At 45.4% G+C, this 21,614-nt stretch overlaps 1 long non-coding RNA gene across 1 annotated transcript; it reads left to right on the plus strand.

Annotated features, from left to right (window-relative positions):
• The first annotated feature begins 17 nt into the window (after window positions 1-17).
• Window positions 18-20,337, plus strand: LOC119660874. Its single transcript, XR_005250494.1, has 3 exons — window positions 18-85; window positions 164-317; window positions 20,021-20,337. It is a non-coding gene; the product is annotated as an uncharacterized LOC119660874 (long non-coding RNA).
• Window positions 20,338-21,614: the final 1,277 nt, after the last annotated feature.

The following is a 21,614-nucleotide window of genomic DNA, read 5'->3' on the forward strand; positions in this document are numbered from 1 at the left end:
CGTGAGTGTGATATTGTATCTTGTTTCTCCATTTCTTTGCTAGTTATTGTTTTGGTGGGATCATGCCATTGTGAATAGTAAAATTGTATTTGGCTTTTGTGTCCTTCTGTGCAGTTGGTTTGGTTTGATTTTATTCCAACTTTGTTTCATTTTTGATTTTCAGTCGATCCCACTGTTGGTCGCCTCAGTAAACACATAGATACCTTTTACTAGCCAAGAGATACACACATACATCTAGATTGGGCCGGCTTACTAGCCTGCCCCGTTCCCCCTCTGATGGGGGACACTTGCGGCTGACCAAAATCTTCATCTGTTTGGTACGTTACAACTAGATTTACTCAATCATTGAGGTGGCTTGGATAATCGAGTTTTCCAATAGTTTCATGGTAGACGTAAGCTAAGCTAACTAATCTGCAAATTCAGTCAAATGATTGTTTATAATTGCTTCCCAGTGGGAAATAGAACTGTAATTGGTTTCTACTCGCATTATAAGTGCGGTTTTGAACCCATTGTCGCTTGCATAATTTGAATCTTTGCAAAAAATGATTTGATGGCGTCTCTATAATATTGCATTCATGAAATCTATGATGATTCTCCGTTAATTACTAAATCAGTATATGATTCATCCGAGTTCAACAATGGTTTTTACTTCCGCAACGTCTGGCCTAAAAGACCTCACTGGAAGCTGCACAAAAATTGCTGGACACCCTAGTTCTACCATTACTTTGAAATCCTTTATTCCCTTCTAACCTTCCCCTCTTTAAGGAAAGAGATCTTAGCGGATGGTGGGATCCTCAACTGAATGAAGATCATAACCAGTTCTTCAAGAAACCGGAGCTATGTATTAACGGAATCCGCCATCCGATATCCGGCGGTAAAGAGAGCTGCGAGCCCCCGCAATCAGAGGACATTCAATGGAGTTCCATTAAAATGAAAATAGTTGGAAGATTTTTTCTTCGTAGGTTTCAATTTGAGCACATAAATCGTATTTCCGGATCGCCTGAGGTGTTAACGCACAGAGTGTTGCACTCCCGCAACAGCACGCTGGCGGACTACCAACTAAACACCTCCCTGTCATCAGAGAACTAGCCCGGAACCGTTTGACACATTACTTCGGGCTAGCCCTCCCGCTCTCCCGACTTTGGGAACCTTCAAGTCAGGGAATTCCTTTCACCAACACGAGGGGAGGGGAAGAAGGGAGTTGTTGTTAGTTCAGGGCACCCCTTACCATCCGATCCCTCCGCCGGTCGAGTTCAATCTTCTTCGCAATAAGAAGAGCCCAAACATGATGCGCAATACGATTCCAGCTGCCAGCGCTCTTCAGCATTTCTCTGACAATGTTGTCTGAAGAGAGCTCCTCTGTATCTGCATAAAGCTGCTGGCGAAGGCCGCCCAACCTCTCACAAGAGAAAAAGGTGTGTTCAGCGTCGTCCGCCACTCCATTGCAGAACAGACAATCAGGAGATCGCGCCTTCCCAATCCTGTGCAGGTAAGACTGAAAATCTCCATGCCCACTTAGACGTTGGGTAAGGAAGTAATCAATCTCACCGTGCGTTCTGTTCAACCACGGGTCTAAGTTGCCAACGAGACGCGCAGTCCACCTGCCCCTTGGCTCATTTTGCCAAGAAAGTTGCGACTCGGTAAGGGTGCGTTGACGTTCTTCACGGGCAACCACCTCTCTTAAGTTTTCGCCCTTACGGCGGTAGATAGCTTTGCACTCCTTGGCAAGGAGGGCGACGGGGATCACTCCCGCGATCATCATCACAACCGGTTCGGAGACGGTGCGATAAGCAGACGCCACTCGCAAAGCTCCCCCTCCCTGCCCCTTCTCAAGGGCATCACCCCATACCTCCGCACCATAGAGAAGAATCGACTGCGCTGCTCCCATGGGAGACGTCTCCTAGTTGATATAGGGCCCCCGACATTCACCATTAGCCGACTCAAAGCTGTGACTCCAGCTGCAGCCCTGTCCGCTGCTGCTTTGATTTGCTCGAAGAAGCTCATCTTCGAGTCTAGCATTAAACCAAGGTATTTAACTGCTGGTTTTGACTCTATAAACAACTCGCCGATCGATATGGAACGCAGGGTCGGGATTCTCCTTCTGGTCAGGATGACTACTTCGGTTTTTTCCAGTGCAAGGTCGAAACCGTGAGCAGTCATCCATCCGCTTACCCGTCGCATCAATATGCCAAGTCTGCTTTGCGCCTGTTCAATAGTGCGTCCGGCAACAAGTGCTGCAACGTCGTCTGCAGGAAGCATTTCAGAGGTCCGGCCCAAGGATGGATCCCTGTGCTACTCGCGACTTGATTTCCATCCTCCTTTGGCCCTCTAGCGTCTCATAGAGCAGGGAGCGGTCTTTCAGATAATTCCTCAATATCCGCAAGAGATAGCTTGGCACGTGAAAGGAGTTCTCTAGTATGCCTAGCATATCTGTCCATCTTACGGAATTGAAGGCATTTCTGACATCAAGCGACACTATCCGTCGAGGTCAGCGGCTGTGTGCCTCGGCTCGATTAACTGCATCTATGACCTCCATAACAGCATTCACTGTAGATTTCTCTATTCTAAACCCGAACTGCCTTGCGGATAAGTCCACGGCAGGACGGATCGCTTCAGCGAGTCCCTGATGAGCTTCTCGAGCACTTTTTCGGTCGTGTCAAGCATACACAGGGGTCGGTATGGAGGCGGGAGCTCCGGGTCTCCTTTACCCCTACTGATCAACGCGAGTCTGACCACTTTCCAGCGACAAGGGAAAATGCCCTCCTTCAGGCAAGCGTTGAATACTCCAAGCATCAATTCTGGCCGTTGGCGGAACACCAGTTTGTAAATTTCCGCCAGGATTCCATCAGGACCTGGCGACATCCTGTTTTTCATAGTAAGAACCGCCTCTTCGAGCTCTCTCATTGTGAAAAGTGGGCAATCCGCGATGCTTTCTGCGCTATTTACATCAACCCGTCAGGGTGTCTGGGGGACAACGCCCGCACAATGCGGTCCATCTGGTCGGTGCTAAGTATGCAGGACTTCCGTAGAGCCCCGATTTTCCGGGTGACAAGCTTATAGCCAAGTCCCCACGGGTCCTCATTCACCTCGTTAACAAGATTCTGCCAGTCGCGAGCTGTCTCCTTCGGGCACGTCGTCCTCTTTTCGCTTTTTTCCCAGTTCGCTTTGCAGATGGCTATCTGCGGTCCGTTTGACGCAAGCAGCAATCTCAGCGGGGAGTGCGACTGTTTCTGCTCTACAATCGTCTTTCGCTGCTCTCCACGTTCGTAGATTCGTCTTTGAAAAGACATACACTGTCGTAATCACCGGGAGAGAAGAATGGCCGACAAGTGGCCATGAGTCTTTTCAGATTACAGACCGAATAATCTTCACCGACGGGTCAGTCATGGAGGATGGTTCGAGCGCAGGAGCGTTCTCGGAAAATCCGATTATAGAACTGGCCCGACCCCTCGGAAAAATGACGACCATATTCCAGGCGGAGATATATGCCATTTCATTGGCAGCAGAAGAATGTCTGCGACAAAAATGGAGGGGTCGCACCATTCGAATCTGTTCCGACAGTCGGGCGGCATTATCAGCACGAAATGGCAACGACATATCAAGCCAGTTGGTGTGGTGTTGCCATCAGGTGCTGCTGAAACTTGGCTGACTGAAGGAAACATTCCTGATGTGGTTGCCGGGGCACTCTAACATCGCCGGTAATGAGAAGGCTGACAGACTGGCTCGCCGAGGGTCTGGATCTACAATGGTGGGGCCAGAACCAGCTCTTGGAATCCGACCATCTACTGTCAAGTCTACTCTGAAGGGTGAAATTGCAAGGATTCACGCAACCGAGTGGAGAAATTTGGACTCTTGCTTTTGAAAGAGCCTAGGGCCGCTAGAGAGGCATTTTTGTTGTCCCTTAAGAAGTTGGACATGAAAACCCTAGTAGGGCTTTTGACGGGACACTGCCCCTAATTTAAGGAGCATAGAAAAGATTGGGGTAGTGGTTTCGGCTATGTGCAGCCAGTGTGAGGAGGAGGAGACGGCCCTGCACTTTTTATGCAGCTGCCCGGCATCCTCAGTTTACTGGGGGGAGCCGCAGCTCCGAGCACTCAGGCCATTGTTAGGCCCATTGTACTATCCCCGTAAGTTGCCTATTCAATGGCTTCCCGCCTACGGTGTTCGCAGGCTTTAGCGAATCTGAGAACATTCTCCAGAGGCAGAGAGTGCGCAGATTCTTCATTGAAGAAAACCTTGCCAAGGTGTCTTCGTCTGAGATCTGCGGATGCCGGGTAGCTGCATAAAAAGTCCAGGGCCGTCTCCTCCTCCTTCTCACATTGGCTGCACATAGCCGAAACCACTCCCCCGATCTTTTCCATATGGTAGTTACCTTATCGGGTAAGACATCGCAGTTTTGGTGGCTTTAGGATTTCTATTTTATTATGGTCATCGGTTAAGTTAAGTTGCAGAGATGTGAAGAATTTTGTCCAACTTTTTTTTAGAGGGTGGGGGGCGGGACGGAATTTGACTGCACCTGCGAACTGCACTTAGGTACCCGCGGGACCGCAGTTGGGTTCGGGTCAGCCTTTATTGTTGCTGTCCCCTTTTACTTACATATTTTTTCGTCTCGAAGGTCAAACTCAAGATGGTCTTCTGGCCAATGGCAGGCTTCAGATTTTTACAAATGGCGGCAATGGGGCGTCATTCCTTCGACCTCATTTTATATGTTTATTACACAAGATTTTGACAGGAAAATAGTGCTTGGAGTAAAAGCGAGAATCGAGGAAAAAGTATTATGATCGAATTTCTGCAAAAATTTAACTTAGCTTTTAACCTTTTTAACTGGCAGTGGGGAAGATGCGTAGGTTGAAATGGTCAAGGCCTCGGTTTCGCAGTCTCAGCCACCGTACATTTAATAGGCAGTATTCACACTCAATGGACCGGACTTCTGAATGTATTGGGGAAGTTTATCATTCATAGATATTTGCAGTTTCAATTTCTGCACGTTTTTAACAATTACGATTCGCCATAGGCTCAAATTCTTGGGAATCACACAATTGCGACTAATTAGCGACATGTCGAGAAGTAAATAGAGAGGCAGTTAAGAATAGCCACACACTTGGTTAGTCATTCGGAAAGGCCTGCAATATATCCAACTAAATAAATCTCAAGTGCCTTAGCCATAGTGTTTGCATCCAATCTAGATATACTACAAAATCAAGGTGAAGCTTAGAGAGTTTTTTTTTTGACAAAAAGAAGTCATAATCCATCCATCGGATGAGCAATTCCCAATTAAATATTTTCCATGATCATTGTATTATTTGCTTGTGCTTCTCATAAATCAATTACAACGATCTCGGACTAATTAAATTAATTAATTAATTTTAATTATGAAAAAGAAATAAAAAATTAAAATAAATTATGGAAACTGCACTCAAAAGTGAGGCGAACAAGGCGTTTGAATACTACAATCATCATCAACGGCGCAACACTCAGTATCCGGTCCTGGTTTTGCGTCGAGGTCCACCAATTCGATATCTTTAAAAGCTGCCTGGCGTCCCGGTCTACGCCATCGGCCCATTTCAGCCAGGGTCTGCCTCATCTTCTTTTTCTACCATAGATATTGCCCTTATAGGCTTTCCGGGCTGGATCATCCTCATCCATACGGATTAAGTCCGCACGTACTCGAGGAGGGCGATCAGACCCGAGTCTGCAAGGGACTCATCTGAAGTGGCTCTGCCACGAAGCCTCACCGGAGGTTATCTGGTACCATGGGAACCGGGATGGCCCTCTGAGAGCATATGGTCCAGGAGAATTCCTAGAGGATGTGTTCTCGACCCGGTTATTTGTGGTTGGCCCCCTAGTTGTGGTTATGCCTACATCGCGGGCAGAGCTCTTCGGAGCTCAAGCGTGGAGTTGCGCTGTACAACTCGGGTGCCGTACCCTTTAGTTGCGGTAGAGGTGTTAGATAGGCCTCGCATCCACTGGTATGAATGCTGAGCCTGCACTCAGTATAAACCAGGATTGTGGTCACAAATTCAATCCGTGTCCGAAGAGGACCGTGGGATTATGCCTACACGGTAGGTACTCACGTTAAACCCCAGGACTTTCATACGGATTAAGTGACCGCCTACTGCAATCCATTGACCGGGATTTTATCCACAACCCAGAGGTCCATCCTCATGTAGGGTTCCAAAAATTCTTCAGAGGATTCGTCTCTCGAACGCGGCCAAGAGTTCGCCATTTTTCTTGTTAAGAACCCAAATCTTCGAGGAACCCGTAAGGACTGGCAAGATCATTGTCTTCTATAGTAAGAATGGTAAGACACCCTATGGTAAGACGTTTCGAGCGGAACAGTTTTTGTAAGCTGAAATAGGGGCCCTTCGGTTCACTCCATATTTGACCAATTCGGCTGTAATTCCGTCGGCTCCTGGCGACTTATGATTTTTAGGCCGATGAATTGCACGGACTGTTTCTTCTAGATTTGGTGGTGACAGTATTTGTCCGTGGTCTTCAGTTGGCGGAAGCTCCAACTCCTCGATGTTCTGGTTGTTGAGCAGTTCATCCAAAAACTCAACCCATTGCTTCAATAAGCCCATTATACCGGAAATCAGGTAAAAGTTGCTCCCTGTACTTTTCCAGTTAACAGACCTCCTGTTTCTACCAGGCTTTCCTTTTCCGTCTGTGAAGTCACTCTTCCGCTCCACGGGGTTCCCGATAAGTCATCACGCGTGCCCGCGTTCTTTGAGATTGCAGTATTACTCGGTATGCGGCATTCCTCCGTTCCGTTGCTAGCTTACATTCATCGTCGAACCAGCCGTTCCAAGTCTTTTTGCGGCTGGGGCTAAGTATGTTTGTGGCCCTATCAATGATACAACAAAAGCCTGGGTTCGAACTGCAGCTCCTCCCAATCCCAACCTAACCTAGTTAATTCCTGCGAAGCTCCTGTTCCATGTGCTCGGTTCGAGTTCCGCGAAGGGCAAACCGAAAATGTCAGCGTTACGCGTGTTGTATGACGCGTTACGAAGAACACTATCTGCAGAGGCGGAGCAGCCCATTAGGCCGGTAGAGAGCTTGAAGAGGGTGCAAAGATCGAGGAAGATTCTACGCTGTTGGAGGTAAGGGAGACGAAAGGTAGGAAGGTGAGCGGATGAATTTGCGCTGTATCTTCTCTAGGACAAGACAATTACAATTACGGAAGGAGGACCAAATCGCAGAACAATACTCAAGGATGCTTCTCACGAGGGAGTTGAAAATCATCATGGAGGGTCGGATCGAGGTGAAACCAGTACAGGAACGCAGTGTGAAACCTGACATTTTGGAAGCACGGTTGGTGATATCGATGTAGTGGCTGTCAAAATGGAGTTTATTGTCAAAGTTTACGCCCAGGTCGAGGATAGAATTCAGGTAGGGTAGAGAGCATCCACCAAGAGAGTAGGAGAAAGGGATGGGAGAGGTTTCAAGTGAGAAACACATCGAGTGGCATTTGCTGACATTAAGAGCCAAGTTATTGACTGCGTACCAATGGATCAAAGTATCCAGATTTGCCTGGGGACGAAACAGAGGAAACAGCTTGAGGTCATCGCGTATAGCAAGCAAAGGCAAGTGAGGACAGAGGCGAGGTCGTTAATAATAATAATAATCGTTGGCGCAACAATCCATATTTGATCAGGGCCTTGAAGTGTGTTAGAGCACTTCATTCAAGACCGCAACGGTACACTAGGAGGCAATTTGGTCAGCATTGCGCTCGCCCGAGATTATTACCCTGATTTGACTCAGGTACTCATTCCCAGCTGAGTCGACTGGTATCCGACGTCAAATCACGATACAAACCCCCCTGCCACCAGTGAGATTTGAACCGCGACCTTCCGTACGATAGCCCTGTGCTCTAACCACTCAGCTATCCGGAGGTCGTTAATAAAGAATAAAATTAGAACAGGTTCAAGAACGGATCCTTGTGGCACATTAGAGGCGGGGGAAAAAGGACTAAAAGTGCAACCATCAAAGGAAACACTGTAGGATCTGAAGGAGAGGTAGAAGGCCAACCATGTAATAAGTAATGGTAGAATGTTGAGAGAGGCAAGTTTGGACAATAGTATCTCGTGGTTAACGGAATCAAAGGCCTTAGAAAAATCTATGTACTTGATGTGGACTTCCTGCCGAGACTTGACGCATTTAGCCACAAAGTTGACGAAGTTAAGAAGATTGGTACCAGTGGATCGACATTTTATCAAGCCGTGATGCCCGAAGTGGGTGGTCAACCAGTCATTAATGTACTTCTCGAAGATCTTGGAGCAGGATGAGAGGAGCGAAATAGGGCGGTAATTCTGAGCAAGAGTATGGTGACCATCTTTGTGTATGGGAAAAATAAGGGCTTATTTCCACAGGCTGGGAAAATGACAATGTCAATGAGGTACTCCACTAAAGAGGAAAATAAGGAGGGCAATGGTAGGAGATTCGAAGAAAGCTGAGCTTAGAAGGAGGAGAGAGGAAGAAGAGGGAGGAGGAGTTATGCACTGAGGATAAGTAAATCACAGAATAGCTGAAGAGAGGTGGCAATGAGAATTTGATGAAAGTGGGAGGCATTGCGGGTGTTACGGATGTGAGAGTTACCACACGCCAGTTCGACTTCAACACTGTCCAGATAAATCTTCCTAGACTTAATTGAAGTTTGCAGAACGCTTAAGCGGTCAAAATTTGCATGGCAATCGGTGGATAAAAACTTTTCCTCGCAGCTTGCTCCAGACGAGGTCTTTTATGGATTTCAGTGGTGAACCATAGTGGGTAGGAGCTTAGGGATTTGGGGGGGGGGGGGAGGAAGGAACGTAAGTAGGAAGAAGGTCAGACAGAATGGCATGAAAGGAGAGGAGCGTTTGGTCGTAGGATAATGGTGAGAGGATGGGAGCCCAGTTGATTGACGCCAGAGCTAAGTTGCTCTTACGAAAGTTGAGCTTAGAAGGCTTGCGCATAGTATGGGAGTTGAGGCGTGGCAGTTATACCTCGAACTCAAGAGCTGGATGATGGACATCAGGAGCAATATAGGGAAAAATAAGAGTGTTGGAGAGGACTAGATCGAGAGTGCGATTTAGATGATTTGTGGTGCGGTTGAAGAGCAGCACAGGTGTCCATGAAAGGGAATAAAGGGAGGACGGATGGGAGGAACAATTTGGAATTTGTGATGGGCCGGGAATATTACGCTAGGAGAGCATAGGGAGGTTAAAGTCACCACAAACAATGAAGGGAAGAGAGGGGAAAGTTACAGTAAGGATTTCTGAAAGACTGTCAAAGAATTCACCGTACATATAGGAGGGACTGTAGGGCTTGTAGGGCTCAGGGATTCCTGCATTCCTGCAGGACAGAGGACAGAGGATAGGGGACAGAATACAGAGGACGGAGGACAGAGGACAGAGAACAGAGAACAGAGAACAGAGAACAGAGAACAGAGAACAGAGAACAGAGAACAGAGAACAGAGGACGGAGGACATAGGACATAGGACATAGGACATAGGACATAGGACATAGGACATAGGACAAAGGACAAAGGACATAGGACATAGGACAGGCTACAGAGAGCAGGGGACATAGGATAGAGGACAGAGGACAGAGGACAGGGGACAGAGGACAGAGGACGGACGACGGAGGACCTAGGACGGAGGACGGAGGACGGAGGACGGAGGACGGAGGACGGAGGACAGAGGACAGAGGGCAGAGGACAGAGGACAGAGGACAGAGGACAGAGGACAGAGGACAGAGGACAGAGGACAGAGGGCAGAGGACAGAGGACAGGGGACAGAGGACGGAGGACAGAGGACAGAGGACAATCCTGCATTGCAGGATTAAGTTCACTGACTACCATAGTGTCTCCAGGGTGGTTTCTACATAACAAGTTAATTATAAAGAGGGTTTGGAGCCCGGCAGTTTATTTTTGATAAGCTTTACAATTTCAGAGGCTATCTCCGATAACTCTCTCTCCCTTACCAGGTTACCAAAAACGTGGAAGACATTTCTGGTTACGAACAAATTTAGGTGGAGACGAAAAACCCACATTACTTACGAATCAGAGGTCAAAAGTTAGAGGTGCCTTTGAGAGCAATTTTGACTTTGTTTACACCACCTCAAACTCTTCCCTACATCGGTGATCATCCATAATTCGCGGGTAGTTCCCATTTTTTTGTCGCTACTTTCCTTGCTGCTCCCTTTTTGCTTCATCTTCCTCCAATTTTATTTGGATGCTTCATAAATCATCCACAACAATCTCTTCATGTTAAATACAATATTGAAAGGTTGCACCCAAACATTTTTTTGGGTTCATGCTTTTTTTCGATGACTATTGCTGGTTTTTGTCAATTTAATCAATTCGTCTTTTTTTTTGGTTTCTTATTACTTTCAATCGAGCAACGTTTGTTTGATTAATTTTTTATTCATTTTGTTTTTTTTTGTCAGGCAAGTTTAATGAAGGTGAAAATAAGAAATTTTATCTGGTAGTTTCCATTTTACGAGATGTACCTGTCCAAAATGTTAAAATTATGGTGAGAACAGAAAGATGGTGAGTGTGAAGTAAGATTGTCTTAATTGGGGCTTGCTGTTTTGCATGGTTTCGCAGTAAACAATGTTAATGATGATGTGTTCGCTTTGCAAGTTTGTGAGGATTGCCAAACAATTAGTTGCAAAATTGCAATCACAACATTTGAAGAATTAATGGCATCATACTATGGCTCCGGTGGAGTTTCAAAGAAAGGAGGTGTTGACTTTTGGATCGTCGGCCCGGACCCTGGTAATTTCATCATTAAAAATGAAACCCTTATCAGCTACCTGGGTAGCTGTGGTCATCTGCGATTTGTGCTAAGGGCTCTCCTGTATTCCGGGTACCTGCTGCTGCCCGCAATGTGCCGATGGTCCACACCCTCCTTTCCTTTGCACAGTAGACAATTTGGGTCAGCTCCGCAGTCCTTGCTGATGTGGCCTTCCACTCCGCATCTCCTGCATTGCTTTGACCTGTCATTTGGACTAGTGCATGCCTTCGCAACGTGACCAAAGCCAAGGCATCTAAAGCACCGTTTTAACGCCACCTGTTCCCTAAGGCGACACATACACTCTCCCTGCTGTTAACAGTTTGAGTGCGTTCTCCACTGGTAGGCTGATGATGGCGGTTTGTATTCCCCCATAGGCTTTCCTTTGCCTTTTCACCGCTGACTCTTGTAGTCCGGCAATATCGAACTGCTTCTCCAACGCTTCGCAAATCTCCTCCTTTGTCGTGATTCCATCTATATCTTTGCAGATTATAGTGATCTCCGGCCTGCTTGCTCTTATGTCGGCCTCCTGCCCTATCCCGATTTGGCTTAAGAATTTGTCCGCGGTTACATCCTTGGATTTCTTAAATTCCAACATAAGATCTTCCTTCTGGGACCGTCTAATGCGGCTGACGTTGTCTCCCAAATTGGTGAGTTCGGGGTCTGCCTTCACTTTCCTGAGAATGTCGGCGTATGACCCTTCGTCTCGTTTGGAAATGAAAATCACCTCCGGTCTAATCTTCCTCCGATAATTTCTTTTCCGCGGTTCTACCTTCCTCCAAGCTTCCGCATCCGCCTTTGAAGGTTCGATCCCTTTTCTCGAGGTAGCTACTGCAGTATTTTCACTGGAAGCTTCAGACGTACTTTTCATGAACTCCGCGTTTTTGGGAGTTGAGTCCTTTTTTCTTTTCGGGGTTTGCTGGCCTGTTGAGTCATTCAGTTTGTCGCGCAGCCTCTTCCCCGGTTTCTCCCCTTTTGTGATGAACTTAAGAGGGACTTTGCAGCCTATTTAAACAGATATCGGCATGGAGGGTATTTCGAAACCTAGGCACCATATAGTGGCAGTCTTCTGATTTTTCGATTTGGTAGTTTCTGAGAATGGGTCCGTGAAAGAAATGATCACTTTCGGCCTCCCGCACTCCTCACTTTTCCAACAAATGTCAAAACTAAGACCGGCATCGGAAAGTACTAATCGAGACCTTCCGTTTGATGCCCCACATGACTATATTTGGTGAAAAAACATTTATACCTGGACAGACCCGCTGGGAGAAGGGGTGAAAAGGGACGATTCTCAATGGGTTCTAAATTTCTCTTCTCTTTCCTTCTTGATTATAGAATTTCGAGGGGGAGACGCATACTCTTCCCAGGGCTATGATTTTAGCATAAAGTTCTCTTTTTAACTTTTTGTGTAATACAAAACTATTAAAATCGGTTCGTCGTCTGTCTGTCTGTCGACCAAGAGCATTTTTGTCACAAACGGTTACGCCTATTGATATGACATTGGGTGGAAAGATTGAAACTGTGAATGACTCTACGCTGAGTTTAAGGGAAGATCCCTGTATATTCAAAAGGGGATGTCCATTTTTTTTCTTCCTCGCTCTGTTCCTCTTTTCATATTGCCTTCAACTGGATATAGCAGTGTTGGGTGGGGATATCCACCCTTTCTTGCTCCTTCCGTGACGAGTCTCGGCTGGGGGGAAAGTGCCTGAGAATTCCCTTTTCTGCACCAAGGGCACACCTGATGAGAAATTTGGTGTATAGGTGCCCACTATATTAATTAACTCTAGAATTTCTTGATACCCATACGTAGCCTACATAACGACGAAATCTATGAGCGATACCATGACAATCAGGTTGTGGATAAAATCCGGCTCAATAGGTTACGGTGGGCGGGTCACTTAATCCGTATGGATGAGGATGATCTCACCCGAAAAGTCGAGGTAGACCCTGCCTGAGATGGAGCGATGTCGTAGGCCAGGGCGCCAGGCAGGTTTTAAGGATATCGAATTGGTGGGCCTCGGCGCAAAACCGGGATATCTGGAGTTCCTTATTAAGGCAGGCCTAGACCGGATACCGGTTGTTGCGCCATTTTTTACCTAATTTGTCATCTCGGGCTATTGGTATCATAATTTTGAAATGTGTACCTGAAGAAAGTCAAGTTAGATAGTTTGACCAGTTAAGAGTCCTCAGCTTGATTTCTCAACAGCAGGTTACCCTATTTTCTTTCTACGTGGGAGAGTACACCTCGTTGATTGCAATTTTTTCTAATATCTTTAGTTTTTAAGAGCGCACTTTTTGTTGCCCTGATATTCTCTCCTAGATTCTTTAATAGGAGATACTCTCCATTATCTAAGACATCCTTCAACCCCTTTCTGATTAGAACCTCTTGGATGGCTTTTCAAAAATATGAGTTTTTGAATCCATCTTCTATATTTAGGAAGGTAACTAAGGTACGGGATATATTCGGGGCAGCCCGTTAACTAGGACTATAAGGAGAGGCATAACCTGGCATTCTGGTTAATAGTCAAGGCTGAAATCCTAGCGCAACTGGATAGGATAAAGTTAAGGCGGTGGCATATGTTTTTGACATGGTGACACTGATATCATAGATTTTCTCAAGGTTCGATTCATTATCTGTTCGAAAGGGCCTACCCGAGTCGATTCAAGGTAGGAAACCATCTGCTGTCTGTCGACAGAGCATTAGAGGGGTTGCTTGATGCGTTCCAGTATTATTTTGGTTCCTTTCTTTACGTCATCAGGAAGCGCATTTTAAAGGGATATCCCCCTTCAGGACCTTGATGATCAGCTCATTCTTCCACCATTCCCTGATCCAATATAGAATCAATTTATTAAGGCAAAAAGACTCCATGTAAATTTGAAAAAGGGAGTGAATTGTGGTCAGAGTCTTGAGTCCGGTCAATCAGCCTCACATCTTTCATGTTGAAGACCCTAGTGTGGGTCCTGGAAGTCCATTTAACGGCAATGATGGAAAGGTCACTCCTTCCCAAATATCAGACCACTCTTTAGGAGATAATTGACACGGTTAGACGTTATTTCACTACAAGCAACATACCTTGACTGCCTGCTGAGGGGAGTATTCTCAGACATGCACGGTGTTGCCTAATAGTACGTAATTCCAGTATTTTTTAAGCTGAGGTACTGAAGGTACTGGGGACGTGTCAATGGATGGGGCATGCCCCAACCTCGAAGTTGGCTCCCTGTCATTGGAACGTAGAGGAAGAATGAAACGTAGAGAGAGAGAGAGAATGGGCACCCACACGGTAGTCTCTCTGTAGATGCAGCCAGCGTCCTATTGACAGTTGACTCTACAATTCCCATTTCCTTTGCTGGGTAAGCAATTCTTTCGGAAACTCGAAGGGATTTCTACTTATACGATTGGAGACCTTCTGTCTTACTTAGTATTCAGCTGTTCCTATTTTCCTCTTTTCTTGGATATTCCACAGTCAGTTTCTGGTCCAAGTATTTCACGTAGAATCCATCATGGATACGCAACTAGAATCGAGGACACGCATGCCGGACTTTTACCGACTAAAACCTCCTCTCGGGACTACCGTTCTGTTATTGCTTCGAGGGGCTGCTCAGTTTATGTGGTGTTAGTTGCATTAGCTTTGCTTCTATGCCTCCGTTCAGCTTCTGCTTCTTTTAGCAGTTGGTGCATTCGTTTCACCGCTATGCACCATTGCATTCCACCCGGTATTCGATTTCACCATATAGCTAACCAGATTCTCCACCATTATCGGGAACCCCAGCTCATTCTCGAGGGTTCGTCCTGGCCGTTCGAATCTTGGGCAGACGGGGAAATCGTGTTCTGGATCTTCTGCCGCATGTAGGACAATTTGGCGATTCATCCAAACCAAACCTATAGGCGTACCATGTCCGGTTAAGTCGTAACTCGTCTCGCCATGGTTTCGTGTAGTCCACATCCTCATGTTCAGGATTAGCCTCTATGTCCATCGATAATTCTTCGCCTGGTCCCGTGCTGTTTGCCACGCAGCTAATGACCTCATCCTCTCAGTGTGCTTACTAAGGCTACACATCCACTGGAATCATCCCCGCAATTGCGCAGTTTGTCTCATACGATGTTGTTGGGTAGGCGGGGCATGTGCGGAGAGCATTTAGCCGATATGCAACTTGGAACTGCCTGCGATTTTTTGGTGGCAGAGTTGACGACTCGCGACTGTGTTTCGGGCCCCGTATATTTGGAAGCATCCTCCTTGCTAATGTCGAGCTGATGGTCGCTGCTTTTTGCCCAGTAAGCTTTAAAGCCTTGAGTTGAAAGTCACTTCCAGGTCTGCCTGTCAGTCTGTCCGTTTGTCTGCCTCTCTGTCCTTTTGTCTGTCCCGCGCAGTTTTCTTTGAAACTGTTGAAATTTGGTGGGTAGGGGACAATCTAGCGCGCCCGTGCATGAAGTGCGCTACATGGTTGTACGCGAAATTGAAAGGAGAGGGGGTCTCCATACACGAAAAAGAGGGAGCAATTTTTTTTCCACCGAATCAGTCATGTGGGGTGCCAAATTAAAGGTCTCGATTAGCACTTTTCAAAATCGATCTTAGTTCTGACATCTAATGCAAAGGGAAGGAGGGCGTGTGCCAAAAGTGGTCGCTTCTTTCAAGGGTCTATTCTCAGAAGCTACCCAACCAATGTAAGAAAGAAACAAAACCTTCCATACCTGAAGCGTCCAGCTTCAACTAACAAAAAAGTGAGTCCCGTTAAAGTCTTCATCAACGGGCAAGGCGTGTCGCAGGTGAATTAGGATAAATATTCAGGTACGACGCTCAGCTGGAAAACACACATCCTAAAAAGAAAGGCTGATATTTTCAAAGAAAATTGTGGACGGGGAAATCTTAGTCGTAGCTTGGCGAAAGCTGGTTTTAGTGGGTGAAAACCAACAACCTCAGGGCGCTAGCCTTTTGAAGACTTCCACCTTCCTTTGGAAAAGTGCTGTACATTTTATGTTTTCTGATAATTATATAATCTGGTCAAAGGGTAGTATAGGTCCCAGGGCGAAACGTGGATTGGTACCCACTATGGAGCATAAAATCTGGGAAATGCCTGCTGAACCAACGCCAACAGCTCTACTACCAAACTTTATCTCCACCTCCACGTGGTGGCCGCTGGGAGCTCTTTCTTAACGAAAAGCTGCACACGGAGAAGGATGAAGGCGAGTCTCCCGCGCCTAAAAACGGGACAAATTTTACCAACTGGTCCTCCAGGTTGGGCGTTGGGTAGGGCTGACAACCTTACACGGAAAACAACTTGTTACGAAGCCACAACAGGAGCCTCGGACAGGACGGGCCCGGGAACGACAACGGATCAACGATTTGCGCATTTTCTCATGGAACGTGCGCTCCCTGTACAGAGATGAAGCTGATGAGCAGCTAGCCGATACCCTGTCCCAATATAGGGCTGATATAACAGCGTTACAAGAGATGCGATGGACAGGGACCGGTTTCCTGGAGAAGAGCCGCTACACCATATATTATAGCGGTCATCCAGTAAACCATGTGCTCGGAGTAAGTTTTTTAGTCAGCCAAAAAATGAAACCTGCTGTTATCGGCTTTGAAAACATAAGCGAACTGCTATGCACTCTGCGCTTGCGAGGCAAGTTTAGAAATATAAGCCTCATAAACGTTCACGCCCCTACAGAGGAGACTGCAGAGTCGGAGAAGGATACCTTCTACGAGGCAGTAGAACGAACCCTCGAAGCCTGTCCCAGATATGATATCAAAATCATACTTGGGGATTTTAACAGCCAAGTAGGGAAGGAGCCCGTATTCAGGCGATACATTGGCTCCCATAGCTTACACGAAAAAACAAATGATCACTGACTGCAGATTATTCAATTAGCAGGGTTACACGAAATGGTTGTTGGAAGTACCTGGTTTGCGCGGAAAGCGGTCCACAAACATAGGTGGGTCACTTTCAACCAAATTGACCACGTGTTGATCGAACGCCACCACCTCTGGAGATGAAGCATCAACAAATGATCTTCACAATCACCTGAAGAACGTTATCATGGATACGGCCACAAGCATACTTGGCCCCAGCCGCAAAAGGAGTCGGAACGGCTGGTTTGACGATGAATGTAAGCTAATTGTTTAGGATAAGTGAGGGATCCTAAGTCCACAACCACTTGTTGTTGGACCGGACCAAATGGAGGGCAACTTACTCCCACGTCTCTTTGGTCCGCGGATCCCTCGTTTGGGGCATGGCACCCAAGCATTAATTATAGGACAAATGGTTTCGTCCAGGGCAGAGGCAACTCTTTAGACGCTGCCTCACCTCTGCCCTGGGAGCAGCGTGACCGTGAGTGGCATCAGGTGGAAAACGCTCCTTTATAAATTCAGAAAAACACGCCAAGGGTGCGAATTAAATCCAATCGAAACCAATAACCGCGGCTCCCAGGGCAGAGGTGAGGCAGCGTCTGAAGAGTTGCCTCTGCCCTGGACGAAACCGTTTGTCCTATAATTAATGTAAGCTAGCAACGGAACGGAAGAATGTCGCATATCGAGTAATTTTGCATTCTCAAAGAATGCGGGCACACGCAGAGACTTATCACGAATTCCGTCGAGCGGAGAAGCGACTTCACAGACAGAAAAGACAGAAAAAGGAAGCCTGGGAGAACCAACAAGTCTGTAAACTAGAAAAGTACAGGGAGCAACCGTACCAGGCACGGAAGTTTTACCAACAAGTCAGCAGGATGAAGCCTTATACACCTCCATGCTCATCCTGCCGAGACAAAGAGGGAAATCTGATTTCCGACAGAATGGGCATATTAGAGCGATGGGTTGAGTACTTTGACGAGCTACTGAACAACCAGAACATCGGCGAGTTGGAGGTCCTGCCAACTGAAGACGACGGACAAATACTGCGACCACCAAGTTTAGGAGAAACAGTCCGTGCAATTCATCGGTTAAAAAATCATAAGTCGCCAAGAGCCGATGGAATTACAGCCGAATTGGTTAAATATGGAGGCGACCAGTTACACCAAGTGGTTCATCAACTTGTGCTCAAGGTATGGGACAGCGAATCAATGCCTGACGATTGGCAACGAGGCATTATCTGTCTCATACATAAAAAGGGAGATATCACACACGTTGCTGAATACCATCTATAAGATATTCTCCACTATCTTGCTAGGCCGGATTGCCCCATACGCTCAGAACATCATTGGCCCATACCAAAGAGGCTTCACTCCAGGCAAATCGGCAACAGATCAGATTTTCTCTGTGCGGCAAGCGATGGAAAAACTGTTGGAATATGGACAACAGTTGCACCATTTGTTCATCGACTTTAAAGCCGCCTAGCCAGGGTAAAACTACATGGCCATGAGAGAATTCGGTACCCCGACGAAATTAATAAGGCTGACTAGACTGACGCTTGACCGTTGACAATTTCTCCCATCTAGGGTCGAAAATCACAACCGATAACAGCTACGATGATGAAATCCGCGGACGGTTGTTGTCAGCCAACAGAGCCTGTTTCAGCTTACAAAGACTGTTCCGCTCGAAACGTCTCAAAGCTCTTACTGGACAAGACTATGATCTTGCCAGTCCTCATGTATTCCTCGGAAACTTGGGTTCTTAGCAAGAAAAATTGCGAACTCTTGGCCGCATTCCAGAGAAGAATCCTCCGTAGAATTTTTGGCCCCCTAGATGAGGATGGACGATTCCGTAGCCTACATAACGACGTCCTTCTTTGATTTTATTATTACTTCAAATCTATCGGAGTGTAACAGGAGCAGTACACCAACCTTTCATTTCCCCTGCTCAGAGAACTGTGCCGGTTGGGAGGAGGTCCTTGATATCACCCTAATAACCGACAATGGGATTCTTAGGGTGGAGGACTGGAGAGTGTCTGACCAGAGATCCTTTTCTGACTACAGTTGGATACTCTTCAGTCTAGAACTCCCCGCAGAGGTCTCCAAGCCCTTTAGAGACCCCAGGAGGATCGACTGGAGAAAGTGTGGTCAGGTAATTAAGAACAAACTCGCCGGTGTGCAAATTGGTAGGATTGGCACGACAGACGAACTGGAGTCAAAGGTCGGGGCTCTGGAGAAGGCATTTGATACCGCCTTCAAAGTCTCGTGCCCTGCTAAGTATAACAAAAAGACCCTGCCACCGTGGTGGAACGAAGATCTCTCTGGTCTCAGGAAGCTGACCAGAGAAATCTTCAACATCTGATACAGGCAAAAATACTGGCAGCCATACAAGGACTGCCTAAAGAAGTACAAGTCGGCCATCAGGACCGCCAAGAGGTGGTTTTGGCTAGACTATTGTCAGAACATTGAAAGCACTAGTGAATCCGCAAGGCGCAGTAAGATTCTGTCCAAGGAAAATAAGAGTCCATCCTTCCTTAAAAAGTCGGAAGGCTCCTGGACGGAATCTTCTAGCGAAACCTTGGAGCTGCTGGTGCAAACGCACTTTCCCTCCAACGAGGACGAAATCTATGAGCGATACCATGACCGTCCGGTTGTGGGTAAAATCCGGCTCAATAGGTTACGGTGGGCGGGTCACTTAATCCGTATGGATGAGGATGATCCCACCCGGAAAGTCTATAAGGGCAGTATCTATGGTAGAGAAAGAAGACGAGGTAGACCCTGCCTAAGATGGAGCGCTGGCCTAGGTCAGGACGCCAGACAGCTTTTAGGGATATTGAATTGGTGGACCAGGATGTCTGGAGTTCCTTATTAAGGCAGGCCTAGAGCGGATACCGGTTGTTGCGCCGTTGATGATGATGATGATAATTTTGTTTATTTATATTATACATTTGTATAAAAATAGTTTAAATGAGAATTAAAATGATATAAACATATTTTAAATGAATATAGAATTATTTATTTTATAAAATTATATTTATATTAAATAATTTTCAGAAACAATTCTTCTAGGAAAATTTCGCGCATCTTACAATCAATTCAATTCAGTCAATTCATTTGAAAGTTCAATTATTCCACTTTAAAAGTTCAGAGTATCTTTCCAACATTGAAATTTGATGATATATTCATTTCTTGGTTTCGTTATACACGTATCCAATAAAGATTCAAATACAAAAAAAAAAGTGGAAAGGTTGAATCACACAAAATCTTCCAAAATGCAGAAGCAACTGAAAAGGCTAAAGGAAAAACAGAAAAAAAAAAAACAGAATTAAAGAAAACACCAACCACGAAACAGTTGAACTACTTAAGTGCAATTTTTTTTTATCTATTTTCTTTTTTTTTATTTCAGTTTCTTGTCAAAAATGAGACCACATAATCCCATCCGTGAAATGATTAAAAAAAAAAAGATGAAGACAAAAAAATGAAAACCAAGTCAACATTTAAGATCAATCAAACTAAAAACTTCAAATGGACGAGAAAAATGAGGGGAAGATCATAAAAAGCAGGTAAAGTATAATCTATCTATACATATGTTACCATACGGTCGAGATAGATTCAGGTTTTTTATATCTACTTAGTTATAGCTCACTTGAATTTGGCTGATTTTTTTGAGTAGTATTTTCACGGAGCTCTGTGACGGTCAACTCGACTTCAAACGTTCGAAATGACTCATCGTTTTGATACCATTTCCTTTTCAACCTTTATGTCACTATCTTGTTTTGTAAAAGTCTTCTTTTGTCTTTTTTTTTTTTCTGGCAGAGAAAAGATAATGAAAGTGATTGCACCGAAAGATATACCACAACTATATATGGGCAAAGACATTTTTTTTTTTGAAATTTTCAATATTTTCGACCAATTTCAATGAATTTAGATTTATTTATTTATTTATTTATTTATTTAGATACATATATCTGTTTTTTTTTGTTTCCCATTTTACCACCTTTCAGTTTATTATACTTTTAAAATTTTCGATATCTTTTGATTATTTTATCTAAATTATTTCGTTTACAGTTGATTGTCGTCAAATTTTAGCCGGTTGAGTTTCGGTTTTTTTCCGAAATTTTAATATTTTTGGGAAAGTATTATGGATATCTTAATGTGACGTAAGATGTTTCTGGTGAAATCATTAATTTGTGATTTTTTATCACATCTTGCGAAAGAATAAAATTATTTTTTTGGCCTTAGGAAGATCAAAAAAAAAAAAAGAATAACTTGGTCACTTCTTAGATATTCTACTTTTGACGGTGTTTCTGCATTTCCGGGTTGGGGTTAGAACCAGTTTATCCAGTAGTTTTACTAAAACCGGTTAATATAATATTTCAAGATACATGAAACTATCTTTAATCTATGAAGTGATATTTTTGCTAATTTATTTCCGTTGGGGGTTGGATTTGAATACAATGGACATTGAAAAACGGTTAACAATTTTGCGAATATGATTCATCTGGAATTGAGAGTTTAACCTTAACAATGGAGGAATCAGGAAATTATATAATGATACGATCGATTTGATAAGATAAAGAGCTGAATATTGTTCAAGATTTTTTTTTACCTAGTCCTTATGACATAGCTGAAAGGGAAATGAAAAACAGCTTTAGTTGCACGATGACTGGGTATCCTGGTAGCTTGGAAAAGTTGCAAATGTCAGGTGAATGCGTTTACGCACAGAGTGTTGGACTCCCGCAACAGTACGCTGGCGGACTACCAACTAAATACCTCCCTGTCATCAGAGAACTAGCCTGGAACCGTTTGACACATTACTTCGGGCTAGCCATCCCGCTCTCCCGGCTTTGGGAGCCTTCAAGTCAGGGAATTCTTTTCACCAACGGGAGGGGAGGGGAGGAAGGGAGTTGTTGTTAGTTCAGAGAACCACTTATCGTCCGATCCCTCTGCCGGTCGAGTTCGAGCCCGAACATAATGCGCAATACGATTCCAGCTGCCAG

This window comes from Hermetia illucens, chromosome 7 (genome assembly GCF_905115235.1).
Source record: "Hermetia illucens chromosome 7, iHerIll2.2.curated.20191125, whole genome shotgun sequence".
NCBI lineage: Eukaryota > Metazoa > Arthropoda > Insecta > Diptera > Stratiomyidae > Hermetia > Hermetia illucens.